The 20731-nt window shown below is 35.6% G+C and overlaps 1 protein-coding gene across 7 annotated transcripts in view; it reads right to left on the bottom strand.

Moving 5' to 3' along the window:
* NPAS3 (neuronal PAS domain protein 3) overlaps nucleotides 1-20731 on the bottom strand; it is a 613991-nt gene that overhangs the window by 574676 nt on the left and 18584 nt on the right. The gene's annotated exons all lie outside the window — the stretch shown is intronic.

Below are 20731 nucleotides of genomic sequence, written 5' to 3'. Positions count from 1 at the left end.
TTGCTGCACAGAGTCCTCACAGACAACAGTATGTCCCCTTCCTCTGTTCTGCTTCTCATGCATTGTGATGCTCCTCATGCTGCACCATGCAAAAATGGGTAGTGTCTCACTTGCTGTGACACATTGTGTGGATTCATTGAATAGGTATCCAGTGTAGAAGGGCTGACAACTGCAGCAATAAAAATTTCATGAGGTGCATAATAACAATAATAAAATTAGTAATAATAACAAGAAATTTCAAGGTGTAAGTCTTCTTGGTTCTGAACCTTTAAGATTCCCAGTCTTGTGAAAGAAAAGCTAAAAGGAGTGTATAAGCACATGATGCCTGGGGATTTCAAGTAAGACATCGTCTCATTAACTCATAATTAGATGAGAGTTGGCAATACTATAGCAATCCTTATCATGTAATTCTTTCTCTTTTGTTCCTCCCTTCTTACACAAGCTTTATAAAAACTCACATGTTCTTCCTACAGATGTTTACTCTGTAGAACTAGGCAAACCTACACAGAAACTTGCATTTCTGAAAAAAATCCAGAATTCCCTGCTTCCCTTCCTTGCAGCATCTCTGCTGTTACTCAGGTTGTTTTACACCTGGGTTCACCTCTCCCCCAGCTCACACAGGCCCCTGCTCTGAACGTGTGGAGCGAGAAAGGTGCAGCTTCCTCTTTTTTTTTTTTTTTTTTTTGGTTTGTTTGTTTAGATTACAGACTCCAGCATGATTTCAGTTTATTAAGTAGAAATCTAAATTTAAAGGGACTCACGTAACCAATATTAAAGCCTAGTTGACAACTACAGTACTCAGCCAGTATCCATGTAACACAGCTACACTACAAGGAAGTCATTTCACTGACAAAGGGGACTGGCAGCTCTCCCAGTCCCCTGGCCTCTAGTGAAGGATATGGCTAAAATCCATATTTCTGAAATTCCTGTCACCACACACTCTCATGGCTAGGGTGTGGACCTCTATTCCACCCTACAAATCCAAGTAGCTTCTCACAGCCAAGCAGCAGTGGTTTGATATATAAGTATTTACTATCTGATTATGTAAACTGAATTTTTTCTTGTCACCTATGAACTAAAATGCACCTTAACCCTCCTTTCCTCCCCCACTAGGAAAGAGATCCACTGATGTGTAATAAGCATCCATTAAGCCTGCAAGCAGTAATTAAACTAACATTTTCAGAATCTGGACAATGAGGTCCCTACATTTAAAACTGCTACAATCCTTAATTCAAACCAATTATTTGTATCACTACCATTTATTATGTATACTTTGTTTGTTTTGAAGATAGCTTACTTCCAATTCTTTCTTTGCCTATTCCAAGAGCCAACAAAAATTATAATATGCCAAAGAATAATGTAAAGGCTAGTGTCCAAACAATAATGCATTCATTATTGCTCAAGAGAAATAAACACCCTTATAAATGCATGAATTCTGTGAATACTTAGCTTTTGTTATTAATAATAAAGAGAAAATAAATTGAAGTCAGAAAAAATAAGAAGTAACAACTGACAATGAAAAAGTCCTAAGATAGTTTAAAAAAAATGTGTTTCTTACAGCTTTTTCCTATCTATAATAATGCCTTAACTCTGCTCTATGTATGTAATTTTATGTTCTGACTCCAAATGTTTCAGGTCTTACCTGTGCCTACACGTGTTCTATCACACAACAAAACAGCATTTTTCTTTATTTTACTGTGCTACTCCACATGGTATAATTCTGTTATTTTAAAGAAAATATTTTTACAAAGTCCAATAAATCAATGGTTCTTAGAGATAAAAGTTTGCAAAAACATGATCTGCTCTGTTTTCTCCCTTAACTGGTCTTCTGTTCAGCATTCATTTTAAATGTAATGTTATTTCAGTGAACCAATACTTTTAAGCATGCTGAATAGTGTGGAACATTCCTTTATTCTGATGTCATGCAGAAAGCATTTTTCTCAGAAGACATCTTTTGTAGTTGTAACCAAAAGGCAAAAGAAACTGGAGATCTCAAAGGGGACAGGGGGGAGGAATGGCTTAAACCCCTCAATCCTGTCACTTCTAAAACTGTTTCAGAACTGAACATATTTTTGGCAATGACTTCCTAAAATAGTCCCTTATAAGCAAGTACCTTTTTAGCACTTCCAAGGTATTATACTTATTTTTACAGGTTTTGACTAAAAAGTCCTTGCGTTATTGTACTGTATCACAGAGAAGTTTGCTATAGTTTCATGAAAGACGTTTTCATTTCTGACTGGCATCTTCTCAATAGCAGGGGGCCCAGGCACACCGCTCTCTTCCAGGCAAACCTTTCTGCTCTTAAACAGTACGGCATTCATAACTTTCAGCACTGCAGGGCAGCCACACAGAAAAGCTTCTCCAACTTAATAGGTTATATCACAGAGAAGTCCACTATTTGGCCAAGGTGTAAAACAAATGTATCCCTCATGCACTTCTGAACTATACAAAAATGAAATCTACCCCAAAGACCTGCATTTCCACACTACAGCCTCAGCAAGGCTAGAACACTGTTACAGAGTGTTGTGTTATGCTATGGTATGGTTATTAGGTATCATCACTCCCAATTAAACACAGGAAGAGAAAAAATCAACAACAGAAGGAAAAAAAAAAAAGTGAAAATTTCTCAACAGAATAAATACTTCGTAGGACATGTACTGGAAACAGCTTAAGTTTCTGCAAATATGCTGAATTCTCATTGCATGAAATAGTACTTTATGCAGAATGTGAACCTACCCTTACTACCTAAGCTGTCTCACAGGTGTGGATATAAAGGGAAAGCATAACAAGGTAAAATTGCTTAAAAGAATCATCAGCATGATTCAGGAACAGGAACTCTTCTTATGAGAAGCAACGCTTGGGAGTTATTCCAAGATAATTGATGAAATTATAATTAACAAAACTTTTATATCATTATATACTAGACTACTAGAGCATTCTACCTAACTCCCATATTTTTCTACACAAAATTATGTTAGGCTTGACAAAAATTAATTTGAAAACATTGGAAAGCTTCAAAACATGTTATTGGAAATCTATTTTGGATAATTCTACCCATAAAAAATAATTTAAAAAAATAAAAAAATAAACGTCTCTAAATATAACTTCTTCATTCCCAGTGGTATTAAACATTTTGAGTGTAGCCATGAAGAGCCTCAAGATGTTGAGCTTTAGAACGTGTGATCTTTGGGTACAGAAGAACTCTAATATACCAAAGGCTTGTTCTTGCCATTTTGAGCATCAGAAGAATTTCATTCTGGGATAGGCAAAAAGGAGGACTGCCATATTTGCAAGAGAGTAGTAAGATGCTTAGAAAGTACTTTTTTTAATGTAATTTTTTTTTAAACATGGCTAAGTACTCAGAATCTTAAATCCAGGCCTAACAAATATAGCATTGGACCAGAGAGAGAGTCAAATGTTATCAGTACAGAATTATATAATAAATGTGCCCAAATACATGTATGTAGTCTACTTGAACTGCAAAATTCCAACTGCTATCTCAATTGCAAGTACCAATACACAATGTTCTTTATTATGTAAATACAGATTTACAGATATTTTCATGTTGGAAAATACAGATATTTTGCATGTTATTGGATGTTACTCTTGGACTGAGATGTTAGTCACAGTAGCACAGTTAAGACTGAGTGAAAAATTTGTGTTTGAACATAATAAAATAATACACAGAACACTAGGATGTCTCCTTACATTCTATAACAAATATTTGTGCTTTTTTAATGCGTACCTACTAATTAGTACAATGCCTGCAAGTCATTCTACCTAAAACATACCATATTTTAAGTAGGAAAATGCCACATAGTTCTCAAATCAATCAATAAATAAATAAATAAATAAAAATAAAGAAGCTTTGCCTGGGAGGTGATTTTTTGTTTGTTTGTTTTTCATTGTTTGTTTGCTTGATTGTTTTCTTGGTTTTGTTTTTTGATTTGGGCACCTCTCTTAGTTTGGCACAATAATAAAAAATCCTGCAGGTTAAACAGACATTTATTGTGAAGAAACTGTAAGCAATATCAGTGGATAGAAACACAGAGAGAGATAGAAATTTGGAGATTGAATAGTCACTGTGAATGGTTATTTTTTCCACAGAAAGTGAAACTGGAGAAGCCTGGTTTCCATTATCTTTTCTGTACAAATACCTCTGGAGCAGGCACTGCCAGAAGGTAGGACTTGGGACACCCTTGGCTTTCCACATGTAATTTGGAACTAGGATCCAAGACTTGTGCTGTGGAAAGGAAGGAAATGTTCCCAGCAGATTTTTAATAGTATTGCAAAGTATATCTATTACTTTAAATCACTTCCTCTAAATGCACTGATGACAGGAAGAGATGCAACTGTTACCACTGCTTGAAAGGAAAAATATTAATAGATTTCTTTAAAAATGGTGCTATCTTAGTATATTCTCTGAGAGCAATCATAATCGCTTTAATGGGACAAAATGTTTTGCTACTTTTAGTGTTCTTTCACAGAGTCAGCACAGCTATGGCAGAGCACACTGGATCATGTTGTGGCTTATGCATCAGCAGAATGAGTAGTAAAGTTCCAGCTGTGGAGTCCTCATTGTTGGTGATCCATGAAACAGAAAGAACACAGCTTGACTTTCAAATTCCAGGTTGAGCTTGTGACACTGGCAGTTGAGAAAAGTGCCCTTTTACCTACTCCTTCCCTCTGACTCAACAAAACAAATTAAATTATCTCAGGAAAGACAATCAGCTGCTTTATGATAATAGATTTTTGAAGAGAACTCTTTGCTTTAAGAAAGTAACAACAGAATCCATTGCATGTACAGTATTAGCCTGTTGTCCACCACAAACACTGTGCTTATTAAAGAGGACTGAAGTATGAAAGAGAAGAAAGTGGGAACGCTTTTAAGGGAAAGTATGTTAAAATACTTCAGAAAAGCAGTCCAAAAGCAATGGTTTTAAATGTGAAAATAATGCAAGATTATCAGCTGCAGGCAGAATTGCTGAACAGATGAAGGCTAAACAGAGTGGTTTCTGCATGCATCTTAACCATTGATTTGGAGTTGCTGTAGAGGGGAAAAACAAAACAAAACAAACAAAACAAAACAAAACAACAAAAAAAGAGACTGATATGTCTTGTAGTTTATTCACCCCTTCTTAACATGCTTATTTCACCTCAAAATTTGACTATGTTTTATAACATGGACTTTTGATGCTAGGAGGGGGTACACACCACCATGAAAGTTAAGTGATGATGTTGTGTGCTTATATGTTTTGATAAAATTTACTATATACTATATACAATTCCAAGTGTTACAACTCAGAATGCATTAGCATTACACACTAAAGAGAGCAAGCATATAAATGAAAGAAAGTCTGTTAGACAAATATAAATGTATAACTATAAAAACCACTGTCAAACAGCCTTCATGCTCAGCAGAAAGACAATGTCACAAAGGAAGTTTACCTCCCACACACTTTAAAAAGTGCATAAATTATGAACTATATGTTTTTGTTTCATGAAGTCTCTGGCATAGTTCAATAATAATAGTGGTGCCCAGCCCTAATGCTGTGTAGCCACTTAAATGAGAGCAATAATTCTTGACAGTGCAAGTTTTCCTTTATATTCTTCCACAGCTAGTCATCCCTACAGTTTATCATTCTTCATTCTTATAACATATCCACCATAAGCAAAAATTCAATGTTGCTCATAATATTTTGAAAGAGATGCTGCCTCACAAAATGATAGGAACCTTGGGGCATTTCAAATTGAATGCATTTTTAAAAATCATTTTAAATTTCAACTATGGACCGTAGCTAGGCCTGCTAGCCTAAAGGTAATGTTCTGTATTACCACCACAGATCTGGGTTACATTTCCAGCCTCGCTATAGCTTCCCAAGCACAACCTGGGGTGAGACTAGTACCTCTTGTTATCATGCAGGCAACACTCCAGCCGATTAGGGAGCAGCACTGATAGGCTCTGAAGAGAATCCCATCCTCCTCACGAAGGAGGCTGTGTCTTTGAGCATAGCGAGAGGTTAAAAACAGGGTTGAAATGGAGTATATCCTCAGGGCTCCATCAGGGACATGAAAGACAACCCCAGAAAGTACGTTATATGACAACAAAGACATCAAATAATTTTAGCGGAATAGCTGCCTTCTACCTCTCCAAGTTTCCCAGGCACTTTTAGATGCATACCATATCTTTTTCCCCTTCCATCGCAAGACTTTTGTGTATTGCTCCTACATGCTATGAAACAGCTGCTACATTTCAGTCTAGATGGCTGAATTACAATGGTGGATTAAGTTATTCCCACATAATGGATCACTTATCTGGACCTTCTGTACCCAGTGAAAAACAGAAACTGTGCATAAGAGGGCATGTGTGGAGGGAAAAGCAGCTGGGTTCAAGTGTCACTGGGTTCAGTCCTCACACCTCCAGTCCTGAAGCTTCTCACTCAGCCATGGAAGGACATTCAAAATTGAATTTACCTTTAGCAGTTATAGGCTATGTTTCACTTAAGTTCTCTCCCCAGATACTATATAAATATTCAAACTATTCTTGTTCAATGATAAATAATCTCAATGGTTAAATGTGTGGAGACTCAAAGCCAGTCCAAATACAGGAAATAATTTCTTATAACTCTTGCCTGTTTTCTGAAGAGAAGCAGGCAAATCCTAAACTTGGCCTGTCTGTTGCAAAGCATTTGGGGATCCTTTAGAAAGAAAGGTGCCAACACACTATGGTATTGTAAAGGCAACATTGTTCCACTAGGCTTATGGTACAAAGCTATGTATCTGACACCTTTAAAACTTCATATTGTGACCACTTGGCTTGAAATCTGATTTCCCCCGTTAATGCAGTTATATATACAAGAGAAAGATGACTTTCAGATTAAGGCAAACGTCTGTGCAGTGATAGTAGGACTAAAACCAGCATCTGTGGTTTTGTGCAAATCAGTACTAGTTCAAGACTGGAAGATGATAAATAAATGACTGAAAGGCTGCATATTTGCTGGAATATAGAAAAGGCCAAAGAGGCTGGTGCTAAAGTGCCTAAAACTTTGAAAGATATATACTACCAAAAATTAAATTGAAATACATTTTCTAAATACCTTCTGCAACATAAGTGGCCTGTATCTTCTTTCAAGACAGAGTATCAGTTTATTTCAAATTTAGAGATATTGGCCTTGATTCAAATTCATGGCAGTTATAGAAACCAATGTTCCATGGCTTGATTCAGGTGGCAAGCATTAAATCTTTTTCCTGCTGTCATGCAACAACAACTTTAATACAAATTAGCACTGCCAAACTCAGTTTCCTGAGCTCAGAAGTCCTTGATGCTACTCCCTGAATTTTATTCATACTTTCACATGGATTGTGCTCTGCTGAAATTGTTGTAGCTGACAAGAAAAAATAATAAATAAATAAATAAATAAATAAAAACCCACAGTTTAATGGCACTGGATTCAGTACTATAATTCATGACATTGTAGAAAATTTAACACGCAGCTCTTCATTATTTTTTTTTAAGTGAGGTAAAGCTCAATCAAATCCACACATTTTTTTTTTTTAAACCTGGAAATTTGGTTTCTGTGAGTCAGATCTTCCCTTCAGACCAATTGTTTATGCTGAACCCAGTCCTGCCAGTCAATAATAACTCATATTTTTCAAGCTACAGATTCAGCTTTTACAACAGTTTTCTTGGATACCAAGACAAAACCATACAAGCCTCATAAAATACGAAACAACAAACCAAAAGGAAGAGCTTTTCCAGTTTTCCTACTCACCAGGAATATACAATTAACTAAACTTGACACTCCAGACAACTCAGAATGAGATCCAGAGGGTAGATCTGAGTCAGAGAAAGCATATTTCCACTTAAGAAAGAGCTCTCTGTTTCCCCGATCAGCCACTCCAGACTGATGGGCCCTTAATTACATAGTTCCACAAAAAAGGGTGGGAAATGCCAATGAGTACCTAAGCCTCCTGGCCCAGCTCAAAAACCCCTGGCAAAAATTTGCATTTCAAGGAACGCCCAGTTCCAATTCCTAGCAACTCCCATAGCCGTAAACCAAAACCACTTCCTAGCAAAATTTCTGCCAAACCAGTCAACTCCTTGTAGCTCTGAAATGAAAAACTCATTCTATCTGAATTAAGCCTCAGTTTAGAGCCAGTCATTCATCAGCTTGTTTTCCTTTTGCATTATTATTTCAGCAATCATTTATAATCCAGTATTGCCCAAAGGCCAACCAAGCCCTACGGTTTGGTGTGCCCAGGGCACAGCCTCTGGGCAGCCCTGGTCAAGGGCTTACAATGTGTGAAGACAAAGGAAGCAAAATAAACTAATGTAATATCCCATTTTCTTCCCAAAATCTAACTACAATGAGGACAACCTTATTAATTCTATGACTAACGGGGTTTTCACTTATCATCTAATTTAACCTTTGTTATTTTTGAATAATTGCAGCCTTTCCCTTTTCAAAATTTCTATTTGACCACAGCTTTCTCACATTTGGCTAACTTGTACATTTTTAATCTCAGCTGAACATATTTTGTATAAGTATCCATATATATGTTACGCAGATATACCTTTCAATTTAGCATTTGCCTCTATGTCTCTTCATTTTCATTTATTTTTATATGACAGATTGTGCCTCTCTTTTAATTAAAACACTTGCAGTCCATCATTTCCTAAGTGATCCTTTTGTAGAACTCATTTTTCATATTTTTTCAGCTTCATCATAAAAAAAGAAAACAAGCAATCAGTTTCTCAGTTACCACTTTTTTTGTCTAACTATAGCTATTCTTGGCTAACCCACAGGCTACCACATTGCAAAAGTGCACTGAGAAAGGAACACCAAAGTCACCATATGGTGGCATCACTGAGGCTTTGAATGTATAGCATACTCCTTCATGAAATTCTGTCTGGCCCTTGCTACTCCTCTCCCCTCCTAGGAAATGTTGGTATTTTCTCTCGGGAGAATTTTTTTTTCTCAGGAGAATATATCTAAGATCCTCTGTAGACCACTGTAGATAGGACCATGTCTTTCTGAAAGTTTCAGCAATACTGTCTTACTCTTCAAAAGCAGAGAGATCAAAAATACTGATTAACATGTTCCAGCTAATACGAGTGAAGCTCACATTATGAAAATACTTGAATCAAATTAAAATATCATTTCCTTTATGGTTCAAATATATATATAAAGTCAACATATCAAGAGAAGGAAGGGAGTCAATGGATTTTCTGCAACACAATTTCAGTAAATAGCAATCAATATTGCTCAAAAATAAACCTCAACACCCCAGAGCCTTTTAGAACTACCAAACTTTACACTATTATCAAACCATAACATTTTAATAACTCGTGTTAACAATGAAATATGCCTACTCAGGATGCGTAGTTGTTACTTTGGCCAACAGACCTAATGTAAGGAGAATTCTGTGAAAACTCTGCTCTTAGCCAAAAGCCATATAGGTAGACAACCTGCTTTCAAAGAGCACCATGGAGGTTTACAATAAAATAACAAATAAAAGAAAAATAAGGAAAACAATGGGTAAAAGTTCAAGGCATACTGTGCATTGGTACAATTCTTTCTATATCTTCCTATGTCCCAAACGTTTATCAGATGTCAGCAATCAAAATCCAATGTTATCTAAGGCTCACATACTTCTATGTGAGCCTTTTTTAGGCTCATACACTCACATGCCAGAAGTGGCAGTGTGACATAGCTTTCATTGAAACCAAACAACAGTCTCTTACTGACTTCACCTGTGATAAGTCCCAAGTGATGAAAAAAAAAAAAAAAAAAAAAAAAAAAAAAAAAAACAGATGTCCTAAATATGAGTGACCATCTTCTAAGAGGACCTGAGCTTCATACTGGCACAGACTAATTTTGTTGACTAATATCAAGATATTATATAAAATTTTGGCTCTTTTATCTACATTAACTGAATTTTTTTGCATCTAAGGCATAAAACCTTATACAGAAAAATACATTTAAATATGGAGAGAAAATAATTGAAAAAGCAGAAGAAATTTGGAGTGATTTTTGATTGCATTTCCTAGCTGCATTTCACATACTGAGCTCATGTAAACTGACAACACTCCACTGGAGCCAATGGAGCAACAGTACTTAACACTAACTAATCATCTGTCTCTATCTACTAAAGTCAATACAAAAATAAGCACAAGCTTTCACACCAAGGAGATTAAAATATAAAAGTGATCCTTGATGAATAGAACAGTGTTTGGGGAATTCTTGTATCTTTTGTGCAAATCAAAAGAAATTATGAAGGGACAGAGAGGGTAATAGCAGAGCAATAATGCTTCATGTAACCTCACTGTTAAGAGATTCATAATGAAAATCTTTCCTGTCTGTGTGAATAGTGCCCATGGCAATACATTCCTTTGTGTTGTGCAGAAATAGAGAAAAACCTACTGACAGAGGCCTGTGAGCCCAATAGAGCACTGAAGGAGGTACCTAAACCTGTGAAGGATGTTGGACACCCTTTGAGAAATTCACACAAATCAATGCTGGTACTATGGGACAGGCCAAATACAAATAACTGGTGATCAGCTGGATACTTAAGGATTAGAATAATTTAATTATCTTTCCTCATGAAAAATACTGCATTAAAAATATGAAAAAGCTTTAGTCAATGGGAGGTGGGTTTTTTGTGTGTGTGTTTTTTGGTTTTTGTTTTTTTTTTTTTTTTCCCAAAATCTATCAAAGCTCACTTGACACCTGAAGAAAATGTACCACATGCAGTCTTGGGTGGATTGTGTTTTTTTTAATTATTATTATTATTCCTATAAGCTATACCTGCTAGCCTACCTGTTAGTCCACTTTTTTACAGTTTTTCTGATATGTATGATGTGAAAAGTATCTTGCTATCCCAAACTTCAGAAATTACACTTAGTTTCTGTAAAGTATCATTAATTTTGCAGATTCTGTCTACTAATTGTGTTGACTACCCTAATAATTGATCAAAAAATCAAAGTAAAATGTATTGATTTTATTACTCTTCAAGACTAGCTAGTACTATTAAACACATCAAAGCTACTTCTGAAGGAGAGTTTTTAAGAAAGTTAAACTAAGAGTATGACCTAAAATCACTTCTGTGAGCTTTGAAGTTGGCCTGAACTGATCAGCAATGATGCTCCAAGGTACATTACAAAGTAAAATTCAACTGGAATGTACAAATATGGAATTATTGTACTTCTATCATGACAGAAGGAAAGGCACATCTTCACTAATCTTTCATATAGCTTTCACACAGGTCTTTTGATATTACACTGCTTGTCAGGGATTCTTTCTCCATTTTTGGTACACATTAATATGAAGTATTTAGAGTGAGCATGGCCTGAACACAACAGGAGAATGTCCACGACATATGCCAGGTGCTCCTGCCAGCAGAGTGATTCCCTGACCCTAGGAGCTGGCAGAACAGAACGTCTCAATTGGCTCGGAGGATGGCCAGCTTCCTGGGGAGGCAGTTATAACTTCCCTAGCCACGCAAGCAGCAAAAACAAACTTGCACGACATTCCTAAACTAATAGAAAGAAAAGGCTTGATGTTGATGTAAATATTCTAAAATTAAGCCATCACTGCCTGCTTACCTTTGAACTAAGATGGTGAGAATAAAGCAGATTCCCGTTACAAGATAAATACAAGTATAAGAATTCCTTAAATTACAGAAAGCATTTAGCACAGTTACACCCTGGGTTTTCTTTTTCTGTGTTATGTAGAACCCACTGAGCCCTGTGCTAATTTCATATTTTGTTTAGTTTTGCTTATTTAAAATTTAAATAAATATTAAATGAATGCTTTGCTCTTTGGATAGCTTCATGTTCTGGCATACCATATGGTGCCACTAAGTGGCATATATTCATTAAATATATGATTGATACTGAAAATCTTTAATTGGGTAGTATCCCTGTACTTAGAAATTAACTTGGAAGTAGAAAGGTAAGAATTTGAAAGTCTAGGCCATACTTTATAGAACAGGAACAGAATATGTATGACTATTTTTGCAGCATCAGCACACTTAGCAGAGCACCAGTGCATGCTGACTAAAACCTAAAAACACTTGATAATACAAACCTAGCTTTAAAATTCATCCAGCAGCACCTGAATATTGCATATGCTGTTATTAGGCTTTAAATGTAAACGTGAAATCTTGACACCCTCTGCTATTTACTTAAATGGGATCAGGTTTTCACATCTGTAAAGCATTCACCTGCTTCTTTCAAAAGTATTCCTTTCTAGCAAACATAAAGAACTCAAACAGACTTCTAATTAAAACTGCATGAAGTCCTGTGTTATCATCATTTTCCTCTAAGAAAAACACAAAGCAAGTGACATTTTATTGCTAGTGGATAACAATTAAATATAGTATTGATTTGGAAACCAAAGTTTCATTTTTCAAAACAGGCCCTTAAGTACCTACATATCCTTGTGCTTTTCAATGAGATTAAAGTTTTTGTACATAAATCATATCTGAAAATAAGACTTAAGGTCCTGAATGACTTTGGCTGTTTTGAAAATACTACCCTGCAACTTTAAATAATTGCTCATTGTTTATTGGCTTACTTTAAAGCAGCATTTCTCTTAACCTAGTAATTTTATATAATTTACTAGGACTTACTGAAGATTTTCACTTAAATAGGCCCAAGTTTCAATTTCTTGAGCAACTTTAGCATTTGCTTTGTTTATACTAGCAAGTGAAATTGAAAGCAATACATTATCCAGCCTTAAGGGCTTGCTTCTCTTTCTTCTTTCAATTAATCTTGTCTCCCAGGAGTCCAGCATTAAAATAAAATAAAATATCAATACTATTCTTTTTTAATTTCTATGTGTTTAATTATAAGCAGCAATTAATCAATTTTTTTCAATTTCATTTCTTCTTGGGGGCATCGCACTGATAAACTGAAAATCAACACCAGTGTGTTAATCAAATAATCACCAAACTTTGAGGCAAAAAGTGTTCACCCCATCAAGACTGTAACCTAAAGCTAAGCAACCCCCATTCTTTTCTTAAATTATTGGTAGAACTAATTTATTTTTCCTAGAAAACATTTTTAGAATATATATTAAGGTTCAATGGTAGAGGACCGATTTCTATTTTCAATTACACTCTGCAACTTCATTAGCACCAGTGGAATTGTTTGGATATAACTAATGGCAAAAAATGACTCACAGTTTACACCTTTTTTTTCTGAGTACTTTCTATCAGAGAGAAGAGAGCTCATGACTAATCCACTCTGATACTGCCAGTGCAATACTAAAGCCTGGAAAATGCAAATTTCAATCATTTTGACATTGTTGTTACTGTTGCATCCACTTTAAATGGAAGAACACTAGATACCGCTGCTCTCTTGAAGATTTTAATATCAATGGATCAAATCAAATCACTTTGGATAGGCTTGGATTTTGATCTATGTGCAAGATTAAAGAGTCGCACAGATTTTCCCTCAAACTCTTTGGTTTGTATGATTTCTCAGTATGTCTGACAAGCAGACCTTCCCTAACGCTACTCCAATTATTTTTGTGAATATATATAAACTCCTTCTCTGACACTATGAATATTTGACCTCATTTACATTAGAACCTCCATTAGATTTTTAGGTACCATTACTGATAAGAAATGAAAATATTCCAGGAATTAATTTCAATTTCCAGGATAATCATTATAATATTAACCTTTTTTTTGTTTAATCTATTTAATTATTTCCACCCTTTTAATCAGTTCAGATAAATTAACTGACGTAACTGCAGCAATCTATTTATCACTGCATGAGAAAATGCTGCCCATCAACAGACAATCTGAAGTTTCTTCTTTTAATCTTTAAACTAGAATTTTCCATTAAAAGCTCTCAAAAGCTTTAGCATATTTCTGCTGCACAGCTAAACTCTCTAAAAAATCATTTAGGGCTGATTCACATTAACTTAGTGATATAATACAAATCTGGCAAATTATTTTACAGCAAACAGTAGTAAATTCATCACTACAACAGTAATGAACACCCTTCTAATAAGAAAAAGTGGTGTAAATGCTGATGGATCCATTACTGCACATTCCACCATATACCTCTTCTGCAGGCATGGAGTAAAAACTTCTAAGAGAAGCTTTGTGCTTCCTGGGGAGGGAATTATTTATGATGGACTTAATACTATTTCTCCTTGCGGTTGTTAGTAACTGGATCTCTTACATTTATTAATATATGAATCTTTATTACATGGAATATACATGTATATACTTATTTACCCACCATAACTTATTTAGTCTTAACCACAAAATCTAGGTGTATGAAAACACATATCTGAATTGCAAGTTTTTTGAGAAATGAAAACCTTCCCTCTAAATAGAAGACAATTGACAGGATTGGTTTACATATATTATAGACATATTTTATTAAACATAGAACTTAATCTGCTTCATAAATTTAATCAACTTTACCTTCTAAAGAGGCAGCCAGTGAACTATCTTTAATAGATTCACTTTGAACAAGAGCGATAAATTTATCTTTTGAACTGTTTCAGAAGGTTTATTATTACTTTTCTAGTTCAGTTCTATACAAGGGATATTAGTTTACCAAAAGTTAAATACATGTTATATCAGCATTACATTTTCCTGATAAATAAGTGTTTTGCTGTCTCTATGGACAAAAAATGATCTATAGTTCAACAAGAACTCAAATAAATGAAATCAATGAACACCTTACATTACATGTGTCAGCAAAGAAGCCATGAAGCTATCATCAAATAATTTGATGATGACAGTATCCGGAAAAAAATATATATATATATTGAGAAATGTACAGAAAAAAAAGTCCTTTTTCTGACAAATCATACCATAGAGGTAAAAACTCAACACTAAGCATTCAAAACTCTATGGTTTTAAAGCTGCTGGCCCTATGCATAGTTGAGATTTTCTCTTGATTAAATACTCAAATCTCTTCTTCCAGAATTCAGTACTTTATACTAAGAAAAAAGAGCTTGTTGGAAAAAAAAAAAAAAAAAAAAAAAAGTTTTTAAGAGCTCTCCAGGGGCAATAAATTTCAGGTTTGACATAAGTTGAAACACTGTTAAAATGTATCTGTCAATATTTGATCTTAAAACAATCTCATTAAGAGAGGTATATCACTGGTATTATTACAAGGCACTTTTTAAATATCTGTTTAGCACTTTATGAAGTGGTTTGTGCGGTTCCATTGTAATGTTGAATCTGTTGTTTCCACAGAAAAAAAGTTTCTTGCAATTTGATAGCTTCTATGTATTTTAAATACAATAAAAGAGTTTCAGTATTCTCTAAGTATATATGAAGATTTTAAAAACACTTACTCTATTATTAAAGGCTTCAGTTTAACAAGCCTTGTGACATTGCATACAGCTACCATCTCATAGTTTACAATAGGAAGTGCAAAGATTAACAACTCACAGCATATGCAAAGATTTTATTATTATTACTTATTATTAAGTCTACCTCCTCTGTCCAATGTTTCCAAGCTGAACAAGAGTAAATCTTCACCATCACTAATATGTGACTAAGGTAATCAATAGGAAAGAAGGAAGGAAGGAAGGGATGGAGGGAGGGAGGGAGAATCTATTCACACCAGGTGTATAAACAGGTGAAACTACATTTCATTTTAGTTCACTTTATTCTGAAATAATTTCAAAAACTTTGCAAATGAATTAAAAATAGTATTATATTGCATGTTGCACTGCACATTATACTTCTATTTGAAAACAGGGAGTTGGGTCTACAGTGGAAACCTGTTCAGGATTCTCCTGCCAATTTAAAAGTCATGAAAAGCATGAACTCATAACAAGCATGAAATCATACCAATTTTCTTTTCTTTTTAAAGGTGTTTATTCCAGCTTTTGATTATAATACATTTACCTTCCAAAATGAAATGTATCGTCTATAAACCACCAACTGCTGGACACCATTGAACATTCAAGGCTTGGTCTCCCATTTACACTCTGTTCTGCCTTTGTTTCCTAGTGTAACCTCTAGTCAGCCACCTATACTTTCTTCTGTCCATCTGTCTTGATGGATAAACTGGCAGTACTTTATGAATGCAGGTTTCCATTTCTTTACAAATGAATACTTTTGTGATAAAATATGGAAAATCCTGCCTTGCCTCCTGTCTTCACCTTCATAAACAAGAGAGCTTAGAGTAGACAATATGTGGACAGCAATCAAGTTCATCAAATCATTTAACAGGCATAAATCCTTGTCTTTGTCCATGTCTAGGATTCTGTAAGAACAGGGACGACACTAAGTAGATCCCCACACTAGTCACTTAACGTGTCCAGTCTTGTCACATAAAGAAATATGCATACAGTGCTTCAGCCATATATGACTCTGTCGTGACACAATGGATGTGTTTTGCTTATGGGATCAGGAGGAGAAGTGAGAATTGTCCACATCATTTACAGTCCTGAATAATTCCAGCTGGAGGCTAAAAAGCTTTCCAGACAAAAAGTTGCCCCAATGACTAACCTGCAAATCTTCTTTTCTGCAAATTAAAATACCTTCCTTTTCTTCTACTCAACCCAGTCATGAGATTAGAGGAACAAATTTTCAGTACCTGTGATCTGGTCCTTCTAGAAAATGTTGGGCAGCTCTACAAAACTCTGTAAAACTCCGTAATTCTTCCATTTAGAAGGTAACTCTTCCCCTCAGAGATTCCCTTTGGGATCCTCTTCTCCACAAATGAAGAAGTCCAATCCCTTAGTAAATTTTACCTCTTCTTCATGAAGACATTTCCTTACTCACAAAGGTCAGCTTGACCTGAGAACTTTTCTTTCTTTCTTTTCAGCCCTCCCACACACAAGCACAGTGCTTCAACAGTAAGGACAGAAATGAGCACAAGCATGCAAGTTTGTGTTATGACATGTTTTATTCCAAACACTAAAATCATGAATGTAGACCACCACCTTATTATATGTATAGTGGTCTTTCATGTTCTGCAGCCAGTGTAATCCTTTATGATCCATTTGAAGAACAAAATGCCAATCTTATAAAATGTTTGAGACTGTGATGCCCATTTGAGCAGCAAGCATTTCTTCAGCACCTTGCTACTCCCACAGTACACGGATTTCTTTTCTTGTCATAATACTGTTTCCAGGTCAATAACAGGCATCAACATGAGCTGCAACACTGGTTGAAAAATCAGGCTTTGAAGTGCTAGATGTTTGCAGGAGCTCTTTTTAAATGTCCAGAAGCAGTTGTTAAAAATTATTCATCCACTCCACTTTATTCTGTGCATTTCTACACTGCCAATGTGATGTAAAACATTCCTTCACCATGAAGGGAAATTTTAATATTTAATCCTATTTTTTCCATTCTTGAAGCGTCCCATATCTCTTGGAGACACATCAGACATAGCTAACCCAAATGCCACAAGCTGCAACTTTCATGAGGTTTTTGAAGTTATTTGCAGTTTTCTCTTACGTATATTTCTAATGGAAGTATTTCTTCCTGTTATTAATTGTCCATTTTCAGCTTCTCCTTTATGAATACCTAGTGGACCTCTGAAAAAATCTAGCTGATGTTAAATGACCTATCACCTACAGTATAGAACTTGTTTGTTTGTTTGTTTTACAGAATGCCAATGGATATACATGTACTAACTATAAAAAAAAATAAAAAAAAAAATCTGAAATGGCAGGAGACCTGTTGATGCTCAAGGCACGGCTTATGAACAGTTTTTAAAATGCAGAAATTTATTTCAGTTTGAACCTGTAATGCTATTGAATGTCTGTAGCATGCTACCATTACCTGTCCACAATGTAAAGTATAAGAGGAATAAACAGAATTCTACAGTTGCCAAAACAGCTTTGTTTAATGCTGAGCATAAGACAAGGACTCTGATTAGTAACTTCCACAGATTTCTCCCTTACAGAATACGCTCATTATCATGTGGACTATGCCACAGCCGTAATCTTAGTACATATGATGTTTCCCAGTATTTTAAAAGAATCAGATTCAATCTTTCTGCTGTAGATGTTCACTCACTTCCACTGTTTCATTGCAGGTGAATTTCTATCACTTGTACTCAACATACAATCCCTGAATCATGGTATTCAGTATCACAAATAACAAACCTGATCACAGCTGAAGATTGAGCATCTGCTGTACTATATCTTTTAATCAAGGTTAATTCTGCCATCAAAAATAACTGCTGCTACTGGCCCACCCTTAACATTTTTGTCACAAATCTCACATTCAAATTGAGTATATTCTACTAAAATCCGTAAAACTGGTGTTTACTATTGAGTGGGAAACAGTAGAGGTAGTCTAGTCCATAAGAAACAACAGATCTCCAGTCTGTAGTGGACCTCATCAGTGTGTAGTACCCTCGCAGCACAAAAGGCCAACTGGCTACGGATCTATGTTAACTAGACTGTACATGGCAGGTGGAATTATATTTTTTCCTCTCTTTTCAGCATTTGCGAAACTGCATTGGGAGTACTGTGTCCAGTTTGGGGGTCTCTGCTACAAGAAATACGGGGGCATACTGGAGTGAGCTACTGCAGAAAACCACCAGATACTTAAGAAGACTGCAGTACATAATGCACCAGGAGAAGTTGAGAGAAGTGGGCTTATTCAGCCTTAACAACAGTGGGTGAAGAAGTGATCTCATTTCTGTCCACAGCTATCTAATGCGACATCACAAAGAAAATGGAGTCAAAGGTGTAGAGAAATAAGGCAAAGACAGGAATATACTTCTAAATATTAAGAAAATCTTTTTTGCCATGATATGGTCAGACACTACAAGTTGGTCAGGGACACTGTTGAATACCTTTCCCTGGAGATATTCAAAACCTGGCCAGACACAGTCCTGGACAACCTGCTCTACCTGACCCTGCCTGAGCAAGTTCTCCAGATCAACACTCTCTGATGAGATACCTTTAGATATTCCATGCATGGAGGCAGTAATTTTTAAAATCAAAATTACTTTTTGGAAAAAGTTACAAGGGATTTCATTTTATGAAACTGATACTGCATTATTCCATCAGCTTTACAGGCACATTGCCCTTGCCCACCTCCACTCAGCCTTCTTTCACTTGTAAGGGATAATTCAGCGAGTCACATCCCACCTCTACGGGTTTAGTCAGTCATGCTCTGCTAGTATGCAAGCTTACGTGTTTGGAAAAATAATTGATCAGTTCTATCTCTAAAACTGGCATAAATACAGTAATTCTATGGGAACTGATATTATGAAGCTTTGACAAAATTTGCTTAGTCATATCAATATGAGAGAAAAATACACCAAGGAGCACTGGTGTTGTGTTGTGACACATCTCACATCCATTTATGAAATACGCCACAAATAAAACTAGCCAAAACTACTTAGCTGATGCCTTTTTCTTCAATGATTTCCTAAGTGTGAGGAACACCAAAAAGACTCACCAGAGCTTCCAGAAACATTCTACACAACAATATAAGAACAAGCATACTGTGTCAGAATCATATTTCCTATATCCCATCTCCAGCAATCCCCAAAAGCAGTTGCAAGGATCAATTAAATAAAAAAAAAAAAAAAGTGATATTCTGTCCAAGCACCCACATTCTCCAATCATTTTCAGTGCAGGCATTTTCTTAAATAGATTAATTTCTGTGTTCAGTAACATTTAGTAGATTTCTAGGTATTAAATTGTCCTGTCTCCTCTGAAATTCAGAAAAGCTTTTCACATTTCAACACACTTAAGACATCATTTTCACTTACAGGCCCTCAGAATCCCAGATCAACCAAACACATAGAAAAGTAAAGATTTGTAATATATGATTATTATTATTATTATTATTATTATTATTATTATTAACAAAAATATTCAGATTAACAGCAGTAACTCTAGTATTAACACATCCACTAGGTAACCAAGTGACAAAGAACAAAACCCTGTCCCTAGCACTACATATCTTACAGTGCAAGTATCAGATAAGATAAGGGACAGGAAAGTACTGAGAACCAATAAGGCAAGGACAGCTAGCAGCACAAGCAATGATATCTTGTTACAAGTAGCTTGATGCTCCCGTACTTTTGTAGGCATCTCAGGTAAAGACATCTTGGCAGGAGAGATGAAGTAATGAACTAAATCAAAAAGTTTAGTTATAAAGGAGTCCTGGACCAAGCATAAGGGGTGGCATGAAAATGTGTGTTTGCAAATGTAGTAAGCAGGGCTGGTCTTGTAACTTGAAGGATAAGGTCAACGGATAGAAATAGTAACTAAGATACAGCCAGGTGAAGAAGGAAGGTCTTGATATTTATGGCAAGTTGCTAATATTTGATGGAGCCACCAGAGCCAGTGGAGATATACAAAGACATGATTAGAGTGACAGTCCGTCACTCTGAAAGTGAACTCTGTAAAAGGACTTCAGACAGATAGGGCTGTAAAAAGAATAATCCTCATTAGTAGTGAGGATGAGCATTTAACTGAAGAGTAAACAAGAAGACACACATAGAAGGAATGTTAGGCAGAAAAACCCTGCCAGACACAGATTTTGTCTGAATGCAAGGAACCTTAAGAACAAACCAGAACAGTTATAACAGGCCAGTAAAAATATACAGCACCGACAGTGTTCCTTTCCCTGATATCCCACATCGGCATCCAGACATCAGCTGTGGAAGAACTTCCTGAAGTAGAGTTGCCTCAACACCATCATGTTAATAACCACTCAAAGACATAACAGAGTAATGCCCAATCCACTTTTAAACCTGTTTATATTTTGA

This window comes from Anas acuta, chromosome 5 (genome assembly GCF_963932015.1).
Source record: "Anas acuta chromosome 5, bAnaAcu1.1, whole genome shotgun sequence".
Classification (NCBI taxonomy): domain Eukaryota; kingdom Metazoa; phylum Chordata; class Aves; order Anseriformes; family Anatidae; genus Anas; species Anas acuta.
The sequence above is the reverse complement of the archived record's forward strand: the minus strand, read 5'-3'. Positions and strand labels throughout refer to the sequence as shown.